This window comes from Nanorana parkeri, unplaced genomic scaffold, assembly GCF_000935625.1.
Source record: "Nanorana parkeri isolate BGI_ZX_2015 unplaced genomic scaffold, ASM93562v1 scaffold758, whole genome shotgun sequence".
Taxonomy (NCBI): Eukaryota; Metazoa; Chordata; class Amphibia; order Anura; family Dicroglossidae; genus Nanorana; species Nanorana parkeri.
This window is the reverse complement of record NW_017307026.1, coordinates 526769-540966: the sequence shown is the minus strand read 5'-3', so window position 1 is coordinate 540966 and position 14198 is coordinate 526769. Positions and strand designations below refer to the sequence as shown.

At 41.8% G+C, this 14198-nt stretch overlaps 1 pseudogene; it reads right to left on the bottom strand.

The window, feature by feature from the left end:
* LOC108793551 overlaps positions 1-11044 on the bottom strand; it is a 26920-nt pseudogene extending 15876 nt beyond the window's left edge.
* Positions 11045-14198: the final 3154 nt, after the last annotated feature.

Sequence of the window (14198 nt, the reverse complement as noted above, 5' to 3'; positions counted from 1 at the left end):
TCTGCGGGGGCCCGGCCGCCTTCAGTCACCTGTGCGGCTGTCACCCAGGTAAGGTTCGCGGGCCCCTGAGGCTGGCCGGGCCCCTTACCTGAGTATCGGCCGTACCCCCCTGACGGCGGCCCTGGTGATGAATCTGATGCATAAGATGCAGCTGAGTGTCTGCTACTGTTGTCTCTAGTGGCTTGTTCTAAGACCCTTAACCTGGCCATGGCTGTGGCATGCTTACATTGGTTTTCCAAAACTTCAATTTCTGCTTTCTGGCGTGCAGCTTCAGCTTCCATTTCTGCTTTTTGGCGTGCAGCTTCAGCTTCCTTCTCTGCTTTCTGACGTGCAGCTTCAACTTCCATCTCTGATTCTCTAGAAGATCTTGATTGTAGGGATTTAGAGGATCTTGTGGAGTTTCTAGCAGATGCAGAGCGATGAGATCTGGATTCATGGAGCTGTGTGATTCTCACTTCTGCCCTTGTCTTTGTTTGTGCTACTAAGTTGTCTCTTTCAAGATTGAGCTTGTCAAATCACTTTAATTCTTCCAATGACCCTTCAGTGTATTTAACACACAGTCTTTGATAACTTTCATAAGCAACATTCAATTGCTTAATAGCCCCCTCTAGATGCAATGCCTCTTGAGCTGGCTGAGAGAGAGAGAGCAGACATGCATATAACAGCATTAGACCATAAGTAATTGATATTGATCAGCAGTTCTGCCTTGTCAGCCTCACGGTTCTATTGAACCTTCCAAGTTGGTTTTACTAAACGTTCTTCCCTTTTGTTTGGTGCAGGATTTAATTCCTGGTCTAGAAGGAGTTCTGATTCTTGCTGTGTATTAGTTTCCCCAGATTTTATAGTGTTTTCCTGAAACATTTGTTTGAAGGAGATTGTTAATGGTACAGTCATTGGGCAGCAGCCACACACGGATGTTGCCAATAATAGGAAAACCTTGAAAAGGCCTATAAACCGCAGACTGAGATATATTTTGCAGAGTCTGCAGAAATATGTCCTTGCAAAAATAAAACTGTTGATCTCTACAAACCTTGGGACTTATGTATAACAAGATGGAGTCTCGAATATCAAGATGGATTCTTTAGCTTAACCAATTTTTCCACCTCATGGGACATTAGCAATTGTCTAAGAACATTCAAGTAACTACAGCAGCATAACTATACTATTTTTATGACGTGACTAGCATACATATAACTGTTTCTAGACATTCTACTTTTTCCCCTTTAAGGCCGTGGTCAGCTTTTCAATCAGATCTACACTCAAGCTGTCTAAAATTTTGACGCTCAGGAGGCAGTGTTCTCATTATATGTGGCTAGCAAATCTTTCCTTCGCAACTAGCTTAATCTTGGAGGAGACCCTTCACTTGAAAGTTTATAGCAAACTGAAAATGGTTTAGTAGTATCTACAAGAACATTGTTCTCAGTCTAAAGGAAACGAAAGATAAACTAGGCCAAAGACTGTCATCAATTTGTTTGATTAAAGAACAAATTTGATGTTAACTATAAAACTGTTTAAAACAGAAAAGTAAAATTGAGATTATGGGGCATTAGCAATTGTCTTAGGTAACTACAGCAGCATAACTATACTATTTTTATGATATGACTAGCAAACACATAACTGTTTCTAAACATTCTACTTTTCCCCTTTTAAGGCCGTGGTCAGCTTTTCAATCAGCTCTACACTTGAGCTGTGTAAAAATAAGTTCCACATCTTCTTTTTCATTGTTGTGAATATTATATGTGTTGCTTGGGGGGATGAAAAAGAAATCACCACTCTTCAAACTGGTATGTTTCAGTATGGCTTCCCCATAACTATGTAGAATACCAAAATATCAGACTGAGGCATATTTCTCACTTCCTTCTCCATTGGCTTGAGCACAAGCTTTCCAGCACTGAAGATATGATTATTAAAGCTTCGAGGTTTTTTTTATCACTTTGGGTCAAAGATCACTCCTCACATTGATCTTGTGGTCCTCTCTCTTTCCATTTAAAGATTTCATCCATTGATTCATCAGAAGTGTTGTCGTTGTGATTCTTCTTTGAATCTGTAAAATTATTGTCTCTGTCCATTACACTGGTAAAAGGAACGTTAGGTACTTTAGATGGCACATTCTTTTCCCTCTTTTTATTTTTTTTTGCGGTCATTAGGAATTTTGTGAGTTTTCTTGTCCCAGCTTTCAAGGTCAAAATCTGAAATGTCATAAATAACAAATTCTTCTTCTTCTTCAGCCACAACTGGAAGGTCAAAATCAGTGATGTCCATCATTTCTATTGGAGGCTCACTTTTTGCAATTTTGACTAAATGAGATGTGAAGCTATTCTTATCTTTACACGATTTATCTTTCGCTTTATTTGTTTTGTCATCTTTTAAGGTGTTTCTTACTGTTTGGGACTGCACAGTTGATTGCTCAGAGACTGTCTCAGCAGGTTCCATCTTCAAAATTTCATGTAAAACTCCACTGCCGGATTTTATTCCTTCTGCTTTTGTTTTTGAATTTCTTGGAATCTTTATCCTTTCAACCGTCTTTAAGTCTCTTATCAATTGTCTTGTCTGTTAGTTCATCTTGGAATAAACAGGTGACTGTGCTGACACGCTGTAACAGGTGTGGTGCGGCTGTAATGGCTGGTGTGGATCTCAGCTTCGGATGTCTAAGTGTATGGGAATTCAGTTATAACAGCCCCCTTACTTCAGACAGGTATCAGTTAGATAGGAAGACCCAGTTCAATTAGGGATCAAGAGATTTTATTTGAGGGTGCTAAGACACAGTTGGAATGGGACCAGCTGGGTTTAACTGAGATGAATTGGCAGCTCGCAGTAATAACAGCTTTAGTAAAGTAATGATACTTGCAGTTAGTGAGTGATAGGTGTGTTGCTGCCACCCAGTGGCGGATGGAGGGAAATGCGGGTCTCCTATGTAGAGCTGGTTCAGAGGAGGAGATCTCCCTGCAGAGAGGGCGGCCCTAGAGCAGGGACGTGGAGAGGCTTTGATAGCCTGAGAGGAGGGGCTCTGTCCGGCCCAATAATAGAGAGGAGGTAGAAGGGGCTCTGTCCGGCCCAATAGTGAGGTTGTTGACGGGGCTCTGTCCGGCCCAATAGTGGGGGTTGTGTCGGTCTGACGCAGGAGGTATTTGCCTGGCGCCAGGCTCCTAGCACAAACGCCAGGCAAATGAATCCGGCGGTTTAAATAAGAAAAGGGGGAGGAGTCCGGTGACGTCTCTGTTTGTGACGTCACCCGAACTCCGACGGAGCTGCTCGTATTGCCGGAAGCTGGAGAAGAGGTAGGAACGCTACACACAGCCTTGGATTTAACTGGAAACTTCTGACTTCCGCAAGCAGCATTTGATGGTATGCACTTAGTTTCTTTCATTTTTTCACTAGTTAAAATGTTTTCACTTTCATCAATGGTGCTCCGTCTATTCACCTTAGAATAGTTTTCCTTCCTTGTGGGTTGGTTGCCCATGCTCAAACAAAAAGGCGATTGTCTTGAAGGAACTTCAGAAGCTTTACTTTGCAGTTTTTGATACCCGTAGGTACTGTTGGATGCTGTTGATCTGGTCTCTTTTGAGCTTCCAACTGATGATCTTTCATTTACTAAAGAGAAACTCATATTTATACTTTCTTCTGCTATTATAAATTTTTCCTCTTCTTATTCGGACACACATTGTGCAGCTGTTGCCCTAGATCTTGCATCAGTCTTGTTGCCAGCAAAACTCACAGACTTACGCATTTGCTTTGGTTGAACATCATCTGCTGGGCCTTTTTCAGATCTGCTGGCAAAGACACTTTCAAAACCCACTTTGTCTTTTAATACAGCATCACTGAAAATCAACCGTTTTCCTGGAGAGGATTTAGAAGCTGGACTTGGAAGTCCTTGTACAACAGAATTATCTAAGCTATAAACCCGATCTCTTGATGCATTCCTTACTGAATTAATATTTTTTGTTCATGTTCTTTTTCTCAACAACCAGATTAAGTGGTATATCAGATTCAGAGTAATCCATCTCCTCAGGAAGCACCTGCAGATTAAAGTTATTAAAACGAGGAAGAGGTTCCTCTTTTTCAATAACTGTACAACTTAAAGTTGCTTTCATTTTGGTTTCTTTTATTTATCCTATAAATGGGAGCATTTTCAATAAAGAAATGTGTGGATTTGTTGAAGAACCTTGATCTTTCTGAATGCTTTCTGGAGTGTCAATATTTGTTATGCTGTCCACAAAATAAGATGACCTACTAATACCAGGCGTGTCTCCAGCACCTGAATCATTAAAATAATCCGTTACTGTAGATAATACCTTAGTTCCAGGTCGAAGTCCAAGTGGATTTTCAGCTCTATTTTGAAAAAATCTTATTCTGTATTTAGGTTTACACTGATCCATAATTTTGGAGGACCCCATTGACGTTGTAGTGGTGTAGCACAAATGGCAGCAGACGTGGCTGTGCCGTTACTAGGAACCACTACTTTAATTGTTTCTGACATGGTAGGTGGGATGGTACCCCGCTGGAGACCCGTGACAAGCATATCATGCATTCTAGATGAAAGAACATCAATATGAGTCTTAAAAAATTATACGGGAAGGCTGTTAGCCGCAGGGGTCTTTCTAGACTGTAGGGAGGCTATAGCACGCTGATCCTCCTCTGGAGTAATCTTGGCCTCCAACTCATCCCATCCCTGAGACAAAAGGGAGGAAAAAGCCACTAGATCTAAATAGTGAAGCATGTCCAGAACTATAGTTAACCCGAGAAGTATACAGCGCCCTGTAGTAGGTGGCAAACTAAGCATTAATGGAGGCAGGGTCTGTGAGCAAAGTACCCTTCGGGTTGACTATTCAAGCCACACTAACCATAGCCGACTGCTCTTTAGCTAACCAAGACAATAAGCGACCATTTTTTTCACCCTGTTTAAATATTCTCTGACATTGGTGTAATAACTTCTTCCTAGTCAACTTATCACAAATAGGAAGAATCTCTTTTGTAGGAGGCCTGCAAAGCATCAAAATGTAAGGGATCCAGGGATTGAACATATTGGGATTCCAATTACCTGGTCCTCAACTCCTCTTCATCCAAAGTGGCCCTCAGTTCCCTCCTTGTCTTCCATGGAGGCTGCAAACTCATTGTCTTTAGTGGTTTAGTGGCAACTGTGTTGCCAATGTTGTCATCCCGGAAATTAAGTGCTTTCTTATCATCTTGTATGAAGTGCTGTTGTGTACCTTCATCATGCAGCCTTTCTTTCACACTATAGTGATGTGGTCGTTGTGCAAAACAAGTAGTTCGTCCTTTTGATGGAACGTGTGTTTTAAAGGAAGAAACTGAGAAAGACCTTCTGGTTTTACCTCGACAGACATAGACCTATGATGACCCAGCCTAGATTCAGACACTGAACATATGTGCATCATGTGGCCCACTGATTTGATGGAAAACTTTGTGCACCCTTAATATGTCTCTGCCGAGTAACAGTAGGATATCAGCATTTTCGTCAAGGGCTGGTATTTGGTTGGGTATGTCCTTCAAGTGCGAATGGTAAAAGGCAGCTTCAGGAGTAGGGATCTCCTCTTTGTTGGTTGAAATGATAGTGGGCAAGGGTATTTCCACATCATTATTCAAAGGAGCAACTACAAGACCACTGGCTCTTCTACCTAAGACTTCTGTAGTGCCGCCACAAGTGCCCAGTGTATAAGGTAAGGCATTTCCTGTTATGTTTAACAGTTCAAAAAACGTTGTTCTTGCAAGAGATCGGTTACTCTGATCATCAAGAATAGTATACAGTCTTATATCCTTTTCAGGTTGACCCTTGGGATATACAAGAACCAAGCATATCTTTGCACAGGAATCACAAATTCCTTCTCCACAGACCTCTGCCCATGTAGAGGACACTGGGATGGAAGGTGCTGTTTGATCTGTGCGATCCCTGCCTTGCTTTGCCCCAGGAGGATTGTCTGTGGGCATAGTAGAGTTGTGCAGATATGGATGAAGGTCTTGCAGGTGGTTATCACTGTCACATTCTATGCATTTAATTATAGCCTTACAGTCCTTTGCCAGGTGTTCTGTGGAGGCACAGCATCTGTAGCAAACCCCACATTTCTTTAAAAGTTCCTTATGTTCCTGTAGGGGTTTCTTTCTGAAGCCGATACATTTCTTAAGTGGATGTGGTTTGTCATGTATGCGGCATTGGCCTTTTGGGTTCTCAATTCTCTTGTTTTGATCAGTCTTTTGAAGAACTGTGGCAGATGCAGGTAGAACACCAGTCCTTTTCACTGACACCGGACCTCTATGGTCTCTGTGTGTCATACGTGTGTTTGTAGGTCTTGGAGAATTTGAACTGAGAGGGTTACAGTCACCATAGGAGAAACTTGGGTCATTCTGCATTTCTTTTGATAAACTCACAGAAGTAGGAAAAAGGAGGAAAGGCAACTTGATATTTTTCCTTGTACTTTGATCCAAGCGCTGCCCATTTTTCTTGAATGCTATACGGTAGCTTAAGGACAATAGGGTTGATGCCACGAGGGGTATCAAGGTAACTAAGACCAGGTAAGCGGGTGTCAGCCTTAGCAATTTGAAGCTCTAATAGAACATCGCTGAGTTCTTGAAACTTTAGATTGTCTCTAGCAGAAATCCTTGGAAAGCTTTGCAACCTTTAGAATAAGTCATCTTCAATGGCCTCGGGGCTGCCAAAGGTACGTTCAAGTCTGTCCAACGCAACATTAAGACCTGCCGCAAGGTTGTTAATATGGACTGCTTTGAGCCTCTTGATGCGTTCAGTAGACTGGGGACCCAGCCACCTGATGAGATCTAGTTCTTCTGTAGCGGTGATGTCCAGCTCATTTATTGTGGCCTTAAAGGTGGATTTCCAGCCTCTGTAATTTTAAGGCTTGTCATCAAGCTTGGTAAGGCCTGTCTTTGTTAGCTGTCTGCAGAGCATGTATTTAGCAAACTGTGACATGTCCAGGTTTTCAGACTTTGGGTGTACGACTGCAGGTGGAACAGAGTTACTTGTGATGGCTGGTGCGCTGACGTTGAGTTACTTGGGAACATATGATGGTGCTAAGGCATTCAACACTGGAACTGGCTTAAAGCTCATTGGCATGTTGGTTTATAGCTGTGGAGCAGTGTGCTTGCTAGTGCAGATGCAGGTAGAACACCAGTCCTTTTCACTGACACCGGACCTCTATGGTCTCTGTGTGTCATACGTGTGTTTGTAGGTCTTGGAGAATTTGAACTGAGAGGGTTACAGTCACCATAGGAGAAACTTGGGTCATTCTGCATTTCTTTTGATAAACTCACAGAAGTAGGAAAAAGGAGGAAAGGCAACTTGATATTTTTCCTTGTACTTTGATCCAAGCGCTGCCCATTTTTCTTGAATGCTATACGGTAGCTTAAGGACAATAGGGTTGATGCCACGAGGGGTATCAAGGTAACTAAGACCAGGTAAGCGGGTGTCAGCCTTAGCAATTTGAAGCTCTAATAGAACATCGCTGAGTTCTTGAAACTTTAGATTGTCTCTAGCAGAAATCCTTGGAAAGCTTTGCAACCTTTAGAATAAGTCATCTTCAATGGCCTCGGGGCTGCCAAAGGTACGTTCAAGTCTGTCCAACGCAACATTAAGACCTGCCGCAAGGTTGTTAATATGGACTGCTTTGAGCCTCTTGATGCGTTCAGTAGACTGGGGACCCAGCCACCTGATGAGATCTAGTTCTTCTGTAGCGGTGATGTCCAGCTCACTTATTGTGGCCTTAAAGGTGGATTTCCAGCCTCTGTAATTTTAAGGCTTGTCATCAAGCTTGGTAAGGCCTGTCTTTGTTAGCTGTCTGCAGAGCATGTATTTAGCAAACTGTGACATGTCCAGGTTTTCAGACTTTGGGTGTACGACTGCAGGTGGAACAGAGTTACTTGTGATGGCTGGTGCGCTGACGTTGAGTTACTTGGGAACATATGATGGTGCTAAGGCATTCAACACTGGAACTGGCTTAAAGCTCATTGGCATGTTGGTTTGTAGCTGTGGAGCAGTGTGCTTGCTAGGAGTTACCTGGCTAGTGTTATAGTAAGGTGAATAGTCTATTATATGCATACCAGTGTCCACTGCTTGCTGAGATGCTGTGGTCTGATATACTGGAAAATATGAAGGCAAAATGTCTTGAGGTACAGTAGGGGCAGAGAAGAGACTTTGATTGAGTGCTTTGGCTGTTTTGACAGGTAGTTGATGTTCTGGGGAGGTATGTGATGAATCTGATGCATAAGATGCAGCTGAGTGTCTGCTACTGTTGTCTCTTTCACTAGCGGCTTGTTCTAAGACCCTTAACCTGGCCATGGCTGTGGCATGCTTACATTGGTTTTCCAAAACTTCAATTTCTGCTTTCTGGCGTGCAGCTTCAGCTTCCATTTCTGCTTTTTGGCGTGCAGCTTCAGCTTTCTTCTCTGCTTTCTGACATGAAGCTTCAGCTTCTTTCTCTGCTTTCTGACGTGCAGCTTCAGCTTCCATCTCTGATTCTCTAGAAGATCTTGATTGTAGGGATTTAGAGGATCTTGTGGAGTTTCTAGCAGATGCAGAGCGATGAGATCTGGATTCATGGAGCTGTGTGATTCTCACTTCTGCCCTTGTCTTTGTTTGTGCTACTAAGTTGTCTCTTTCAAGATTGAGCTTGTCAAATCACTTTAATTCTTCCAATGACCCTTCAGTGTATTTAACACACAGTCTTTGATAACTTTCATAAGCAACATTCAATTGCTTAATAGCACCCTCTAGTTGCAATGCCTCTTGAGCTGGCTGAGAGAGAGCAGACATGCATATAACAGCATTAGACCATAAGTCATTGATATTGAACAGCAGTTCTTCCTGGTCAGCCTCATGGTTCTGTTGAACCCTCCAAGTTGGTTTTACTAAACGTTTTTCCCTTTTGTTTGGTGCAGGATTTGATTCCTGGTCTGGAAGGAGTTCTGATTCTTGCTGTGTATTAGTTTCCCCAGATTTTATAGTGTTTTCCTGAAACATTTGTTTGAAGGAGATTGTTAATAGTACAGTCATTGGGCAGCAGATAAATGTATCAGTTTGCTCTGGCTGCAGCCCAGGTTTCCTAGGCAACAAGTTGAAGACAAGTTTAGTTTCACTTTCTTATAATATACACAGACAGAAAGCCATGTGTTAATGCATATAGAGGCACTGTATAAACTGTTTGTATCACACAGTTATAAGAACAGTTGCTGCAATAATGCTCTCCTGAAACTGATGAGTGCTATGTTGAGATTTGCTTGTTGGCATATATATGCTTGTGTAGTAATGGCTGCACTGTCTGTAAACTGTTATTTTCCAGTGTCCATAGAACATCTAATTATGTATCCAGAGCTAGGAAGGATCTGCTAAAAGATGTTTGACTGGATCTTTCTAGCAATCTTCTGACTGGATCTGTCTGCAAATCTTTTGACTGGATCTTTCTGATAATCTTTTGACTGTTCTGCTTCTCCAATCTAAGCATTCAAAGTGGGATCTCTATAACTTACAGTTGGAGCGAGATTGCGATAACTGACAATCTTAGCTTCATTGGCAGACAGTGACTCAATCCAGAAGATACCTTGAAGATCGTTGAGAAGTTTAATCCAAAACTGTGAGGATCCTGCAACAGTGAACATCAGATAGGTCAAAAGATCATGATGTGATCCACTCAACACAATGACATGTGCAGATGATGCAAAAACTGGACCGAATGAGGAAGGGTGGAGCTATCTATACAGAGGAAAACTGAGCTGTGGGGAGGGGAGGAGAGAAACACCAGGCACAGATGAAACACATACAATATATAAAGGCATATCACAATTCATGTGAAACATGACAATTTTGGCATAGTAGAAAACTGGCCTGTTCTTTTTGAACAGAAAATATGCCAAGAAGTAACAACAAATACATTTCCAAATGGTGTATTCAGATGCACCTGACGAAGTCACATGGTTCATGACGTAACACCTGTAGGGCAGGACTAACAGAGGAATTGGAGAGACGCTGTAGAATTTGCTGTAAATGCAGCTACCTGTCACTAGCTTTAGCCGGGTTTACTTCTTGCTCTGAGTGAAGCGGGGTTGCTAGCTGGGTCAGCGGATTAGTCGGATCAGATAATTTTGTAATGTGAGGCGGTTCCAGCTCCAATGGATCTGCTGTATGATTCGTATGTGATTTCTTTTAACAATGTGAGTAGTTTTCAATAAATCTTCTTTTATCATCAATCGACTGGCATGGACTATGTTCTCTGTTTACTCCCTTCTATGAGTGGTATGGATAAGAAGAGGATCGCTTTCTTTTGCTAATTGAAAGGAGATTGAAAGTAGCTGTGGATTGTCACACGGCGCATTTAGACCTTTTGTAAGAGAGGTCTAAAGATAAGGTGAGCAGACTGTTTGGGCAAGGGTCCACGTGTGAAGTGGTGGTTTGAAGAAGCTCAATGATACAGTGGTGAAAGCGTGTCACTTTATTTTGCAAAGACTTTATTGTTTTTTCAGAAAGACACTGAGCGTGGTGATTATCATAAGGACTCTATTGGGTCCTAGGTCCGCAAAAAGTCAAAATGAATGTGGAAGATGTGTGAACCCCTCCTGTGCATAAACCACCAATGTAAACAATAAGAATTACAATTATGCACCTTCTCTTGTTGATTATCAAAGCATACAGCAGAGGATGGCATATTGCCGTATAGCGGTCATAGGCCATTGCAGACAAAATGTAGCATTAAATGCTGGCAAACACACCAAAGAAATACAGCTGAAGCACACAGCCAGCATATGACATAAATATTTCCCGATGTTTAGAAAACAAAGCATACAACATTTTTGGAGTAACTACGGTAGAATAACAAAGATCTGAGAAGGACAAGTTGCTGAGAAAGAAATACATAGGAGTGTGCAGATCGTTCATAATCAGGATGATGAAAATGATTGCGCTGTTGCCAAACACCGTAATAAGGTATATAAGCAAGAACAAAATGGATAGGTAATGTTGCAGTGTGGGATCTCTAGTGATACCCATGAGTATAAACTCACTCACTCTAGACTGGTTGATGGGAGCCATGAGCTGTTTTTTTTTTAATGTAAACAAAGGTAGACGGCAGTGTTGACAACTGGAGGTCTACAGAAAAAAAAAAACACAAGTGGTTCATGATTAACCGATTGGAAAAAAACACACACTAGGTAGGGTAAGATTGTATGTGCTGTATATGCGTCACCCAGGTTTCTCACCTACACATGGTGAAGGCCTTTACGATTTGTGTTTTGGGTGGGATAAAGTCTCCAGTCCTAGGTTCTGAGGCTCAATGGCTCTCTTTCTGCTATGTTAGAGCCTGCTGCTGGGTGAAAAGCGGACTACTGAGAGAGTGCTAAAAAGGTACATGAGCTGTTTGTTTTTAGGAACTACCTTGTTAGTCATGAACGGACATAAGTTTAGTTAGTAGCTTGTTTGTTTTATCCTTTGCATGTTTTGAACACACAGGTTCCTCTGAGACTGCTTCTCCTAAAGTAGTTTCATAATATTATTAAATATGGTATTTATACACTGCTCAAAAAAAGGAAAACTTTTTAATGAGAGTATAGCATCAAGTCAATGAAACTCCTGGGATATTGATCAGGTCAGTTAAGTAGCAGAGGGGTTTGTTAATCAGTTTCAGCTGCTTTGGTGACGACCTCCAAAACAGGAATGGTTTTACAGGTGGAGGCCACTGACATTTTTTTTCCCTGCTCATCTTTTCTGACTGCTTTTCACTAGTTTTGCATCTGGTTAGAGTCAGTGTCACTACTGATAGCATGAGGAGAAAGCTGGACCCTATAGAGGTTGCACATGCATGCAAACTCCACCAGGATGGCACATCAATACGTGCCATTGCCAGAAGGTTTGCTGTGTCTCCCAGCACAGTCTCAAGAGCATGGAGGAGATTCCAGGACACAGGCAGTTACTCTAGGCGAGCTGGACAGGGCCGTAGAAGGTCCTTAACCCATCAGCAGGACCGGTATCTGCTCCTTTGTGCAAGGAGGAACAGGATGAGCAATGCCAGAGCCCTAAAAAATTATCTCCAGCAGGCCACTGGTGTGAATGTCTCTGACCAAACAATCAGAAACAGACTTCATGAGGGTGGCCTGAGGTCCTCTAGTGGGCCCTGTGCTCACTGCCCGGCACCATGGAGGTCTATTGGCATTTGCCATTGAACCCCAGAATTGGCAGGTCCGCCACTCTTGCCCTGTGCTTTTCACAGATGAGAGCAGGTTCACCCTGAGCACATGTGACAGACGCGAAAGGGTCTGGAGAAGCCATGGAGAATATTATGCTGCCTGTAACCTCTTCAGCATGACTGGTTTGGTGGTGGGTCATTGGGGAGGCATATCCATGGAGGGACGCACAGACCGCTACAGTTTAGACAATGGCACCCTGACTGCCATTAGGTATCGGGATGAAATCCTTGGACCCATTGTCAGACCCTACGCTGGTGCAGTGGGTCCTGGGTTCCTCCTGGTGCACAACAATGCCGGGCCTCATGTGGCGAGAGTATGCAGCCAGTTTCTTGAGGGTAAAGGAATTGATACCATTGAATGGCCCCCACGCTCACCTGACCTGAATTCAATAGAACACCACTGGAACATTATGTCTCGGTCCATCTGACACCGCCAGGTTGCACCTCAGTCTGATCAGGAGCTCAGTGATGCCCTGGTCCAGATCTGGGGAGTTATAACTCAGGCCACCATCGGTCATCTCTTTAGGAGCATGCCCCGACGTTGTCAGGTATCGATACAAGCACATTGGGGCCATAGAAACTAAGGAGTACCATTTTGAGTTGCTGCAATGAAATTTCAGCAGAATGGACTAGCCTGATATGATAGCAGCACATGGTAGCAACAAATCTATAATGATGTACATATTTCTGTTAAAATTATTTGACAAACTAATGTGTTATATATAAATACATATATATATAATTGTGTATATATTTGTGTATTTAATATCCTATGTTTCTTCAGATTCTTAGTTATCTCCTGAGTAAGCAGCAATATCGTCTGCAAAACGTGTAGCGAATACACCACACAACGCCTGATATGTATGAGTTATGATGTGATTTATTTTTTGTAATTGTACATATTGCTGGTAGGCGGTGCTCTATGTGGGAATAATTATACAGTGGCCTTCTAGTTTTGTTGACCATCAATCATGGAAGTGGGAGAACTTTACTAAGTAAAGTTTCCAATTTGATAAAAAGCTTTAGCTCAGAGATCTTTTTGATTCAGAGTAATACTGGTGAGATAAGGTATACACTATGTGAAGTTTTTATATGTGGAGTAAATATTTAGTGATTGATGGTGTATGCTCCATTTCTCCAGGAATTCAATCATAACATTGAGATGTGGGTGAATATGGGGTCTCCTATGCCAACCCCATGTGAGCCATTATGGATTCTGAGACATAGAATGTGTTTTTATATCTATGGATTGCATCTCCAGATGGTAAGGTAAATTGTGTGAATGTGAATATCCCTGTTGAAAAAGAGCATGTATCGGTTTTTGTATATCTTGTGTATTGTAGGCTGTCACATGTTGGTTGATCATTATATACTTCTTAAATACGAGTTTTATATATATACCTACCATATATCCTGAGGAAGCAGATAACCCCGTCTGTGAAAACACATTGAAGCAATTTGTACTCATCCCCTATGTATCAGATATGATTAATCTATGATGGAATAAGGGTGCTTTTCAGGATACAGTGAGAGTAAGAGCATTTCCTAACTATTGGTGAAAAATATAAGGGGGTGGTACACCAGGTGGTAGTCATTCTAATAGCAACGTTGTACTCTATTTAATTATGTTTTGTTTGTTTTTTTTATTATGTTGTGTCTAGGCTACTAGTGCTTGGAAAGGGATGCCACCCTTACATTGATGGCACAGAATCCTTTAAATGTAACAATATTATTTTATTATACACATTTTGTCATAATATGTAACACCTGAAGAGTCCCAGTGGTTGAGCTTCATTACTTTGTTGATCTAACAATTTTTTTAATGTAAAATATAATTTGGTTTTAATATGAAGAAATATTTTTTGATTTGTTACAAGTTTTCCAATGCTCCTAAACTGGGATGTGGTTTCTACATTTTGGAAATAATGTTGTACTCTGTCGCAAACTGGAAACAGACTTAATGGCATTAGAAAAAAAAATCTCCTTCAACACTCCATTATAGAA